Source organism: Vanacampus margaritifer, chromosome 11 (genome assembly GCF_051991255.1).
Source record: "Vanacampus margaritifer isolate UIUO_Vmar chromosome 11, RoL_Vmar_1.0, whole genome shotgun sequence".
NCBI classification, from domain to species: Eukaryota; Metazoa; Chordata; class Actinopteri; order Syngnathiformes; family Syngnathidae; genus Vanacampus; species Vanacampus margaritifer.
Window position 1 is genome coordinate 4995392 of NC_135442.1, and position 13661 is coordinate 5009052.

Genomic DNA, 13661 nt, shown 5'->3' on the forward strand with positions numbered 1-13661 from the left:
AATATTGGTAATATTCGGGTTTTGAAAGGTCATGTAAACACGCGCAATAACTGTAATATGCTCTTATTCGGGTTTTTAAAAACCCGATTAAGACCCCTGGGTTACTCCTTTCATAACCGGAATTCTTGCTCATATAAACGCATTCGGAATACCTCGATCGATTGGGGTATTCTTTTTTCGCCGGTCGCATGCTTGCTATTTTCTTCTTTGTCTTCTTTTCTTCTTCGCTTATTTGATTCGCAAGGAATTTGTGGTCTATGGAGTCATGACTTGTGTGGCGGCTCCGTCCTACACGCTAACGGAGCCTCCCTTGAATACATTGATTTCTCCGCTCTGTTTTCACGTTATTTTCTGTCTTTACGGCGAAAACGCCACAGTTTGTGCCTATATACACAAACAGGAAATACAAGTATATAAGTCCGTGCTTCTGGCGCGTAACCCGCCGGAAATACTCAAACCGATGTCAACAAACATGACGCCCGCAAATCCCAATTTTTTTCCAGTGTAGAGCTTTGATGCAGCTTCTGACCCGAAGAGGTCGCTTAAATCAATGGTAGTTATTACAAAAAAACGGCCAGCAGGTGGCAGCAGAGTGATCAACCAGAGCTATGTTGCAAAAAAGCTCTTTCCCCCCCACAGTTTTAAACAGATTTGTGAATAATGATGAAACTTCGCTATATTCTAATGCTAATTGCTGCAAAATGGAAACTGATTCAAATATACTTTTTCTGCCTGATAAAAGAAGAGACTCGTCTTTCTTTTGGTACGTTCCATGTTGTTATAGCAATAGAACACAATATTTGTGTTGACTCTCACCTAAACTCTAGTAAGCCATGCTCATGATGCGTGTCCTTCATCGCATATCAATCACCTTCCGCTGCATAAAGATGAACATAATAGCACCTCATCACAAACACATAAGAGGAAAGGAAACCGTGAAAAAGGCGACCAAGCAAATAATAAAAAGAAAAACCACAGTGTGGCAGACATGTCTTTGAGTTGGACTTTCAAAACGGGACTTTGATTAATAATTGATTAGGAAAAGGCGTGCCGCATGAAAGGCAGGAAGTGGTGGCATTCTTGTGATTGGCCGGGCAGTCCAACTGCACTTTGTTGTTCTAAACGCTGCCCTGGACCCTGTGCGTGTGCGTGTGCCTGTACGTGTGTGTGTGGCAGACTCACTGTGGACCAGACGAGCCCTGATATAAGCAGACATGCAGGCATATGAATGGCTACATCTAAAGGGGTAATTGGTGCCAAGCAGGGCCTCCTACCTCGTTTCATTTAGTCACTTTGCAATTTATTGCCGCTCTCACTCAGCTCCACACAGCATGAGGAGCAGGAAGGAAATTTCATGAGATTTTAGACGAGACATTCGATAACCTCGGGGCTTTGACTTCCCTTTTGATTCTTTTTGGCTTATACTGTAATTATTTGTTGCCCCCAGAACTAATTTCTGGGATAAACAATTGTATGTTTCTCAATGCATTGATACATTGACTTACAAGTAACCCAGTTGATGAGTTTTTTTTTTTTTTTTTAGATGTGCTTAGCCGCAGTAGTGATTTATAATTTTTTTTAAAGGGAAAGTGCTAGCTTCAAGCGCTTTATTGCTACTTGAATTTAAGTTTATTTAAAAACTAAACATAAAAAAAGTGTAGTTAACGAAAGCACGTACATTTACCAAATGAAAGTCTGCTAGCCCAATGCTAGCGCAAAATGAAAAACTCCATAGCCAGATGAATGAAGCCAGCATCTATGATCCAGTAGTAAACAGGGCCCGAAACAGCCGATATGACCTCTTTTAAAATGTGAAAATCAAGGTCAATCTTTTAAAGATGCTATATTACGTACAGAATTTGTTTGTCAATTATTTATCTATTGAATTAGCAGGCTACCTCCTGGTTCATTGACAGTGCCAATCTAAATGACTGAATTGAATGAAAATATGTTTCAAAGTTTTTCTGTAAATGGAACAAACAAACAAAAACGTAACATTTTGCTTTGTGTTAGGCAAAGGTATCACAAAATAGAATTTGGCGGTCTGTGAACATTTGTGCACTCATGAGGGATCATGTTAGGAGTTGAAGACCAACGCGGTGTTGTTGGGGCTATCGGAGTCCGCAACGCTTAATGCCTGATGTCGGCCCCTCGCTGGGAAGGATGCAGATCTGGATGTATTGTGGAGAGGGGGGGGGGGGGGCTTCTGTCCGGTTCAGGTGGAACATGGAGGCAGAGAGGATAACTTAACTCTCTGTGATGGCCTCATGCCGCTCAGGCCCGGTGGCCAACACCGCATGACGCGTATTTGTGTGCTCATGTTAGCTCAGACTGAGACACTACGGTACTTTACACGATTGTTTTGTTTGTTGTTTTAAAGTTGAATTTTGGCAGTTAAAGGTATAGACCAACACATTTGTTTTGGCCTGTCCGGGACGTTTCTGGGTGGAGATTCAATGTTTTCCATCCAGCCAAGCCGCGGAGGCAAGCTACTATCAGTGGAATATGCAAATTTTGCTGTGCGAACCCTCGCTCCTTAATGGTGGACTGGTTTCACGCTCGTTCCTGGTTGGCTGCTGTCCTCGGCTTTGCTGAGCGTCAGTTTTTAATAAAGTACCTTTAACTGATTCACTCCCAGCCATTTTCATTGAAGCAACCCCCTTCTGTCCCGGCTGTTTTACTGAATTTGGACAGATTTTGCAAGGCCCACAGAAAGTACATTGTGTTCTATTGATATAAAAACATGGAATCTGCCAAAAGAAAGTTTAGAGTCTCTTCTTTCATCAGGAAAAAATATATATATTTGTTTCTGTTTTCATTATTCAGCAATTAGCATTAGAATATAGCTTAAAGTTTCATCATTATTCACAAACCTGTTGAAAACACTGCGAAAAAGAGCTTGTTGCAACATGGCCCTGGTTGATCTCTTATACTCTGCTGCTATACTTTAAGCTACCTCTTCGGGTCAGAAGCTCCATCAAAGCCTTCTGTATGCTATAACATAAAAAATAAAAATAAATAAATGTATAAATACGTGTTTGGGAGTGCAGGACAAAGTATTAAACGTATTTATACGTGTTTGGGTTTGTGAAGGCTGAGAGGCTGAATAAAAAATTGTGGAATGATATACAATCACCTGGAATGTGCTGAACATGTTGAAGCTAGAATGGTTTGAATACGTCGAATTGTAGAAGTAGTTCACATAGGAAAAACAGCGGACTCCTAAAAATAACGAGGAAGGAAGGAAGGCACACATACACACAAGAACTGGGGTGTACCTAATGTTTTGTCCAAGATGGCCGCCCCTCCCGGCGGTGTGGGGGCAAGAATCTCGGGTGTACCTAATGTTTTGTCCAATATGGCTGCCCCATTTGAGGTGGGGGTGGGCACAGATGAGAATTAGGAGTGTACCTAAATCAATCCAATTTTTCTTTATAATGTGACCAAAAATGCTAGTGGTCTTATGGGGGATGCAACGAATTAGCATTTCAATTAATTTCAACGGGGAAGGTTTGGTTTGATGCAAGTAAATTCAATCAAGTAACAATTGTATTCAGTTCATGCTGACAATACCCAGCATGGATAAATGAAGTTTCAAACTGCATGGCGATCTAATAACAACTGTCTTATGAAACTCTGGAGATGTAATAAGACGACAGTCGCGCACAGCTCAATGAAGCAGGATGAAAACAGAAGACAACAGCAGGGCGCTACAACCCCAGCGCGCCCCTACCGCGCCGGGCCACGTAGCCGGCGTGACGGACAGATCCGGCCATTTGCCGTGAAAACTCTCTGCGACACCTCCCTCCACAGGGGAGTCTGGACCAGCAGCCCACATGAGCGAGGCACGCCAGGAGGGCCCGGGCCGGGCCGGGCGCTTCCTCCCGAGCGTGACCTCCGACACAGCCAGGTTGCGCCGGACGTCCTCGAAGAGACAGTGGTTGAGGATTCCTCTCCGGCCCGAGCCGCGGGTTCTAATTGATGTGGCAGAGACGTCAGCACTAATCTTCTGCTCTCCCCTGGCCGCCCTGTAAACCGCTCATCCACTCCATGTTGAGACCAGCAACTGTGGCTGCAGAGTCAATTAGTTGTGGCCTGCCTGCTACCTGTTCGGTGTAAATATATCTCCTGTCGACACACATGTTCACTTATCTAGCCCCGACACATTCTGGGTGATTTCTTATTGCTGCTTCGCGGCTCTATCAGCGCGTGGACAGCGAAGCCGATATCTCGCACTACAGTTGGCCGGCCGATGATTACATGTGCAATAAGGGGACACGTTTCCATATTTGTATGGAGGATGCCTATCTCCCTGTGTATACCTCAGCTCCCGCAGTGCAAACGGATGCAGCAATCTCGGTCAGGGGTACCGTTACTAATTTGTTTACAGTGATGTGAAAAGTGTCAAGTGTGACGCGTGTTTAGCTCACTCTCATCCCTCAACAATGTCAGTAACTTCGCTTGGAGGACAAGCTGTTATGGTGAGAGGACACTTGTTACTTCTTCAATGGTATCGTTGGCCTTTTTAAATGGAGAGCAGATATCAGGAATAGCGGCACCTTGACACACAAGTAAGGCTGGACAATTTTGAAAAATAATCTGTAATTAATCTTCATTATGTTTTAAATTTAGTTAGAATTAATTAGTTTTCAGGGTGGTTCTCTTCGTTTTTATTAGTTTTGGTTATTTAATAAATTATTAGTTTTTGTTTAGATTTTTGTTAGTTTCAGTATTAGTTTTAGTTTAAAAAAATGTGTATTACTTGAGCGCAATATTTAAAAATGAAAATAGTAAAAATAAATCTGCTTAAAATCATATTTAAAATCATCCCCAAAGGCTCATACATTAAATTAATGACCAATTAACAAAGACTAAAATGAAGAGCATTTTCACTATAATTATAGTTAGTTTGAGTTTTGTAAACGTAAAATGTTTGTTTGTTTTTTTAAAAACAATTTTTACTTTATTTTATTATGTTAACAAAAATGCTTTTTAAATTTTTATTTTAGTTCTTTCGTTAGTTTGAAATAATATGTCCTTTTTAAATATGCATATAGCTGATCACCACAACCTGACATTTTTTATAACTAATTGCGGACAGAGCCCTATTTACGGGAAAACTTTGGATATATTGCTACTTGAGCAAAATGTAAAAAATTAAAAAAAATAAATGGATCAAGGTTCTGTAATGACAGTCGCTAGGGCATTTTCAGTAGTTTTCAGTAGCAAAGTACCTACAGTACACTGAAATAATTTTGTGGTAAAAGTCACTCACATATTTCACATATACAAGCGTTCCTCGCTATATCACGGTTTAATTTTTTACTGCGTCATTTTATTGCAGATTTTTAAATCGTACATATAGACTTTTATATCATGGGATGATTCACTTAATACCTGCACCTCACATGCATAGTTTGCATTGGTATTATGCAAAAAGCATTAAATTAGATATAATTATATGACCAACAAATTAAATGTTATGTTGTTGCTTTGCAGATTTTCTGGAGCATCAACCCCACGATAAACAAGGAGTAAAAAAAAAAAAAAAGCACTGTCCAGTGTTTAATATTCCAACCCGCCCGAAATCATCAAATGTTATTCAGGATTATAATAAGTACAAAATGTCAGAGGAAATAGCTGGGCATTGTAAAAAGCAAAGGCATTTGTCTATTTCTAATTGATTGTAATTCTTTGTTGGCGAGACATTTGCACAATTTCTGGACTCACACAGGGCAGGAAAGACTTAATTGTCAGAAAATGACTGTCAATGATCTTTAATTGGGTTCGACCGCTTAACATGGATTGAAACTCACAAATGGAAGATGTTCTTGTGAGATGTCCCCATGTACTGTATGCAGCATGTTCATATCTAAGATGCGGTAAAAGATGAATCATTAGCAATGACGGGCAGAGGGTCTCCTGACAACTTCACGACTTAGCGGGTTTCTGAAGTCTTCGGTTTAGGTGAAGGTATGGGATTTTTTATACGTTTCAGGTGAATTTGTTCTAAATGTACAATATGTACAACAATTTTTTTAAACTTAAGTTTCATACTCTTGTTAACATGAAAGTGAAAAAAATGTAAAAGTAATAGAAATATGGCTGCATCTCTTAGTCACTGATACAGTAATTTCGTAATTATTCATAAAATTGAGTTAAAATTAAAAAGTGTGATATTGATTTGTCTTGTGGTCAATTTTCTGCCACTAGATGGCATAAGTGCATTTGTAAGACGCTAGTGACGGCTCAGTGAATTTTACGTTTCATCTCATGTTTAACATGAAGTAACATTTTTTAAATTGTAAAATACAACTTGACTCCTGTCTCCACAAATATATGAATTATTATTAAATCTAATACTGCTAAATTTTGAGGTCCAGTCTGCTGTGCGACTGGAATTCCCCCAGTTGCACGCTTTGCAAGTAAGGGGTGGTCATTAATCGTGCATTAAAAAAATTTGTGGCGTTAAAGGAACTTTAAATTAACTCAAAATGAATGCACTTATTTTGAAACCCGTTCCGTCTTCAATTCCGCTTATCCGGGGTCGGGTCGCGGGGGCAGCAGCTTTAGCAGGGAAGCCCAGACTTCCTTCTCCCCAGCCACTTCAGCCAGCTCCTCCGACGGGATCCCAAGGCGTTCCCAAGTCAGCCGAGAGACGTATTTTGAAACCCCTAATTCTTATTTGTCTTCTGAAAATGACTTAAGGAACTATGCTAGCTAACGGACCTTAGCCATGCTATTGGGGTTAAAGGCAAATTTTTTCAGTGCTACTTGGTGTAAAAAAAAGTTTGAGAACCACTGCATTAGTCCCATGCCAGCTATTTTATAAACATTTGACGGAAGCAGCGAAATGGACACGTTGACAGTCGTCTCTCCTCAAACATCCGGCCAAGCGCCTCCACGCTCAGAGCAGGCATGCGGCAACCTCGCTCTCAGTCAGGTTTGCGGGCGACCATCTTTCCTTGAGCTGCTCTGATGGTTTCAACCATGACAAGATTCGCCAATCTCGCTCCTTATTTACACGCCATCGCCCAGGCTCCGCGTCACGTCACGGCGATGCGATCGCACGGACGCCGCCGACCCTCGGGGGCTCGAAGGCTGTCTCCAGTGATCCAAGCGTACCCTGCCAGGGTACCAGGTCATGTTATACAGATGACGTATGAACGGCTTTTTAATGCCACCACACAAATTAAGAACACGACATTATAAGCTCTGATGCACCATATTCATAATGATATGCTATATAGTACCGTATAGTAGAGTGATTCTGAGCTGCTGGGTTTGTGTCGGGGTGTACACAGCATGTAAATTTTATTTTTATTTTTTTTACTTTAGTTGAATTTTGATCTGCTAATCTGCATTTGATTTCAGTAAATCCGGCAATCTGAAAAGATTTCCAGTTCCTTACAACCTAGATAATGTTTTGAAACTCTGCTGTGTGCAATACATTGGAACAGTAAAGTTTGTTTATTTATTTATTTATTTTAAATGCTGTTGTCATTGGGACTTATATGTGACTTATTTTGTTAATTACTTAAAAATTATGCCATTTTTTGCATCGACTATTTAGGTAGATCGGGGGAAAAAAAGCTTCATTTGCATAAAAAATCGAGACAGAATATTCTAAGGCACTGTAAAATAATATGCACTTTTTGATCAATGATAGCTTGCTTAGAGGGGAAAAAAAAAACACTTAAATATTGATTCGATTAAAATTTATTGCACATTAAGTTAAATAAAAATTGTGCCTAAATAAATGTTTTAAAGCAAACAATTGTTAAAGATGACATGCAAATATACTGAACTGAAAAGATAAATACAACAGAAATGTGCTTTGTGATTTTAATGACCATCGATTTTCCGCCAGTGAAATGAATTAAAGGGCCAGTAGTCTTTCAGTCCAAAAAAATCTAACATACACATTAGGGCTGTGCAATTAATCGAAATTCAGTCACAATTTCAATTATTACACTCCACAATTACAAAATCGGCATAATCATAAACCTACAAAAAAGATTATTAATACTAATTTTAAGGTTTTTAAATTGATATATTTGCACCTTTTTTTAAATTTTAAAATGACTAATTTAATAAATATTGTTTGGTCCAAAAGGAACATACATAACTATAGTGTTTCAAATAATTTTATTTGTCTCAATATTTTAAAAATGTTTAAACATTTTCTTGTTTTGTACCCCAAAAAAGTTTGAATAATTGTGATTTCAATTATTACAAAAATAATCGTAATAATCCATAATCGAGCCGTCCTAATACACATATTGGAAACAGTGCAGCAAAGACAAACACTACAATATGAAGAAAAAAAGACTGTTGGGATGACGGCTCAGCTAGGCTCACCACTGCCTTTGCACGTAGCTTCGTCATAATAACTAAACATGCCATCTCAAATGTACTTTGCACATAGTGCGATTTAATGACCCCTGGAAATTGTGGTTCTTATGTGAGACCTGTTGAAAAGCCGCCGTATAGTATACAATGTATTCCCGTAAAGCATCGCTATCCATTTTTTCCCACTACATTCGATTATCCCTGAGCTACTTTTACCAGAGCAGATGGACACCTGCCGTGCCTCCAGCACAAACCCAAAAACCTGCCGTGGGGGTGTCCTGTAAATACAGTGAAGGTGTAATAGGCTATAAAGTGATCTTTAAGTGTTTTAAGCACTCCCATAATGGCTTTGGCATCCTTTTAGCGGCTCACGTGACTCCCTCAGAGTAGTGATTATGAGTCGCCAGCGAGGAGGTCTCGTGTGCAGGTCAGCCTGCAAGCCTCACTTTCACCTGCCAATCTTGACTTCCCCCGGTCTTCGCAGAGCCTTGTTCTTCTTTAAACGCTTAACTGTCGTACAGTGGGTGGCATCAATTATTTAAGCATGCACGGTAAATAATACATGCAACACAAAAACTACAGATTAAACAACAATCCGTTTTGACTATGCAAATATATACGCTACCAATCAAGTGTGCGTCTTGTATGCGCTCCTTAAAGCGGATGAATCCATCTGAAGGAGGGCTGCCATTTTGTCCGATGCGAACCCGAGGGCGCTTTGACGTCGATTTCAGTCGACGGCACAGAGCGGCGTAGCCGTTAAAGAGGATTGAGAATATCTAGGAAAATACTTGCCGCAAATCTTTTTTGTCCCAAAATATTTTTTTCCATCCTCACTGTCGTGATGTGTGACTAAATGATTGCACAGGACTTGGCCACTGGAATTGTGCGTCTTTAATTTTATTTTTTTATTTTTGGATTACACAAGTGTTGGGGACCGAGCGCCGTCACGAATAGTGAAAATCAGTGGGTAATTAATTGAGTTGCATTAAAAAAAGTTTAAATTTCCATCCCTTTTTTCAAAAACAGGAGATTATTTCAAATCGACGGTGCACAAACATAAACTAATTATTATTAAGTTCCTGGTTTGCTCTGTAATATAATACCAATTGTTTAATTTGGGTTCAAAAGTATTCCACTTTCATTGAGGACTACAAAAATCGGAGAATCTTTACTGCTGACGAGCTAAAATTCCAGACATTTTGAGACAATTTGAAATTAAAAAAAGATATCTAAACGCTTCATCGATTGACAGAAATAATAATCAATTCATTAAATTGGATAGTCGATTAGTTGTTGATTAATCGTTGCACAAACTATTTTGCAGACTCTCAAGTTATGGCTCACGGGTCTAAGGACCCCGGTTTGCTTTCCAGTAGGTGTGTTTTTTTTTTTGTGTTTTTTTTCTTTCAGGAGAGCTCAGTATTGTTCATTCGATTTGACATCATCATTGCTCTCCTTTTTTTTTTTTTAAAAAACAAATAAATTATAAAAAAAAAAAAATAAATAAAAAAAACAAAAAAAAAACAGTAGGTGTGGTTTAATACAGAAAGACGTCTGGGTTCTAGTCTGCCTATTGCTGTAGATCGTAATCCAAATTCTGCAACAACATTCAGAGACATTTTCCAACAGCGCTTTGCTGGTCTAGGCCCCCCCCCCCCCCCCACCTCCCTTCTTCCTTCCTTACATATCACACGGACACTGATGCATGGCGCTTTTTGAATTTTGCATTATGTTGGGGGTCAGAGGCGGGTTTGGGCAAGTGTCCTTAATTTCACAGGGTTAAGGCGCAGCCGATTCACAGGGAATACAGATCACTTAGCACGAGCCCGTGACCGCCTGGAAGTTGGGCCCGCCGTCCTCCGCCATTTGTTAAGCACATCCTTGTGCCCGCTGAACCGTTGAGGCTGCCAAGGTGAACACGCAGTCCCGGGAGGAGGCGTTGCGCTTCTCCATCACCGAAACAATGATTCAGCCTCAGCCTCGGTGTGTTCGAGTTCACTCGCGCCTCTTTTTTTTTTTTGTATATGGCTTATGTGTGTGTGTGCGTATTGTGAATAAGCCCTTTCCGGCCCCGTGATTCTAAAGTCTTCTGGCCTCATTATTATCATAGCGCCGCCTTCTTACGTTCACCATCGCCGACATCGCCTCTTTCTATGGGATCCCAAGCCGTCAGAAAGCTACCAAGAGACGATTGGCTGGATTTATGTAAACATGTAATAATATTAGGACAGTAGAAAATCAGCTCTTCATTCAGTGGGACTCAACAATAGCAAGTTAATCCATTGCATGCAACGCGCTGGAATTGAGCTATTATTTCCCCCCTCTTCAAACTAAAAGGAATTGTCCATGTATCAGTGATAATCCAATCATGTTGATCCTAAGCTTTTAATTTGATTAAGAGTGTGAAAATGGAGGGCAGAGAGACTCTCGCAGGATAACACCACAGACGTCGGCCTCTGGTTGTTGCTGTAAATTGACATATGGATCCCTCTTCTTATGTTTAAGCACATTTTTAATCCGGCGCTTTCTGTGAAGTCTGAAATCTCCACTACTGCTCAGAAGTGGTGACAATTATGTGGCCCTAAGATATTTGGGATTTGAATAAAATGTTTCTTTTTATAAAAAAAAAAAAAAAAAAAGTCCCAGCTCACTAGATTAACAGCAAACAGATCATTATGTATATGATTGTCATTTTTTCTACAGCATGCAGGCTTCACAGTGGAAATTCGTCCCATAATCTCTTGTACAGTAAATTGCTAAAAACGGCAGATTAATGAGATTATGCTGTTTGTGTTTGAAGAATATTAAGATGCTGTACATGTTTTCTACTATTGTGCTTTGTCTTTGGGGACTTGAAAGAAATGATGTTTCGAAAGATGCTGAGGTCACAGCCCATCAATACTCTTCTATTGAGTTCTGAGACAAACTTGAGATAAGGTTTTTCATTACGGCATGTTTTCCGTGCTTCCTCTCAATATCATCTAATCCTCAACTCCTTTTGTTTGTTTTTCCAGAGCCCTTATTTTCACCCCGTTTTAATAGGCCGAACCAAACAATTTCCACTTTTTTTTTTTACGTGCGGTTTCGCTCTTCCGCCTCTGCATAAATGCCGACTTTATTTCCATGAAATCCTCCAATGACATACATTTTACTTTTGCATAAAAGCATGAAGAATGCGCCTAATATCGGGGCGCCATTCATCTGCTAAGTGGACATTTGCATGGGTGCGAGAGGGGTAGGCCACTAACCTCCCGGGGTGACAGCAGTGCAGGGGGATGACATGTGACAGCTGTGACAGTCCTGAAGAAAAAAAACGAGGATGGGGGGGGTTCAAGCAGCCGACTTGCTGCGCCCCTGATCCAATTACGCCACACGGCCCCCTGTCAGACCCAGCAGCTTGACTCCAGCCACTCTGAGGACAGTATTGATCTCTTGTCAGGCGGACCAGTTGCCCTCCCGAAACATCCGCCACTGCTGAACTTTCCAAACGTCCCGCCATAACACCCCCATTTAACATCCGAGACCCCCAGGCACGCACCCTCCCAAATGAATGGCCAAATAAGAACACTTGGTAAACCTTTGCCAAGTCGGAACAATAATGCCAGATAGCAGCGGATTTCGCTCTAATCCACTGGATTTAAGATTTGTTTCTGTTTTTTTGTGTTGGATGGTTTTACATTTTGAAAACCGTTATCTGTAGTTTCTACTCCTTCCAAAAAAAAAAAAAAAAGGCTACAAAATGGGAACAGCTGTGAGAGCAACGTTAACCAGCAAGCATTAACGATGATGATGTTAACCCCACCCATGGTCTTTTTTGTAAGAATTGCTTGATGTCAGCAACAGAAATGATTCTTATGTTTGCGGGGTCTTGTGCAATCTTAAAAAAACGCCAGCTTCTGGCATTCAAAATTGTCTAATCTGAGGGGGAAAATCACTCTTAAAATGTATTTTTTCAGTTAGTAGTAGTAATGTTAGCAGAACGCGCCAGTGTTAGCTAGCTAGCCAGCCAAGTTGCCAGAGCAGGTATTATATCTAATCGGCACATTATTAAATCATTTTAATTTTTTTACTTTTGTCTGTACTTTTTTATTTTTTATTTTTTACTTATACTCAGGGATGTGATTTTTCCGCTAATTCGCGGAATTCCGCTTTTTTTTATTCCCCCCCCCCAAAAAAAAAAAATTCAGATTTTTATTTTATTTTATTTTTTATTTTATTTTTTTTATAGTAGTTCATTGTGTATGCACATGACTCCGACAGATAACATCTTCTGCTATAACAAAGACATTTGTGGTATGCTCTAATATGAGTTACTTTTCATTTGGTCATGATACAATTATTTGTTCATGAAATTTGAACTCTTCAACATTATTTATGTGTTAACTTAGTAATCACATTAGTTAGATATGATGATATTCTCAGTGATAGTTTTTAAAAGCAAAGAGGCAGTCCAATGTTTTTGAATGTGACTGATTTTGAGTTGACTAAAACTGCCATTTTATATGGGATAGTTTCAATATACATTGAAAATTTATGCTGTTGTTTTGTCTATTTCTTTGTCATGTGAGTGCATTGAAAGTACTTAAAAACACGGAAAACCCATGAGCTCTAACCCTAACCCTAACCCTAACCCTGGACCTAGCTGGGTGCCAGCGGCCCCCAGACCCCCGGCTAAATTTTCAGATAATTTCACTTTGGTCAAAACACATCCCTGTATACTTGACTAAAATAGTTGAATCAGTGCCTGTAATCGAGTGTCAGTAGTTTTGCCACATCTGATGTAATGTATCAAAATGATCAACTTTATTTCGATAAACCTATTAAATGGTCCATTTCCCCCCCCCAGGATCCTTTCTTACTTTGATTTGAGTTTTGCCCATAACATTCAAACAAACATATTTCTGCAAATTGCCTTGCCAGTAAATTGCACTTAGTGGAGGCCATCTTGCTATGGGACATTTATAGGATGTGTGTCCAATGTCCAATGGGACCGATTGATAAATATATTTTCCTCGTTGGTCTGGGAGACTTACTTAGGAGTTATTGTTGAGTTTGGAGTCCGACGTTCCACTTACAGTTCTACAGGAATGGAAGGGGGGGGGGGGTGCCTCTCTTGGCTGCTATGAAAGCATTTGATTGGAGATGATGAAAAGGCCATTGCAATTAGCGGGCCCTCGGTTCATTTCGCCGACCACCGCCGCCGTTGGACGGACCGCTCGAGACAGTGGCAGCTGCCAATAACGTCAATTTAGCAGGAAGAGACAATTAGGCCGAGGCCCCGTTACCGCCGCCCAGGCCAGTCCCAC

General features: G+C 40.2%; 1 protein-coding gene across 2 annotated transcripts in view; it reads left to right on the top strand.

The window, feature by feature from the left end:
• LOC144060724 (glycerol-3-phosphate dehydrogenase, mitochondrial-like) overlaps window positions 1-13661 on the top strand; it is a 142075-nt gene that overhangs the window by 31064 nt on the left and 97350 nt on the right. The window lies entirely within an intron of this gene.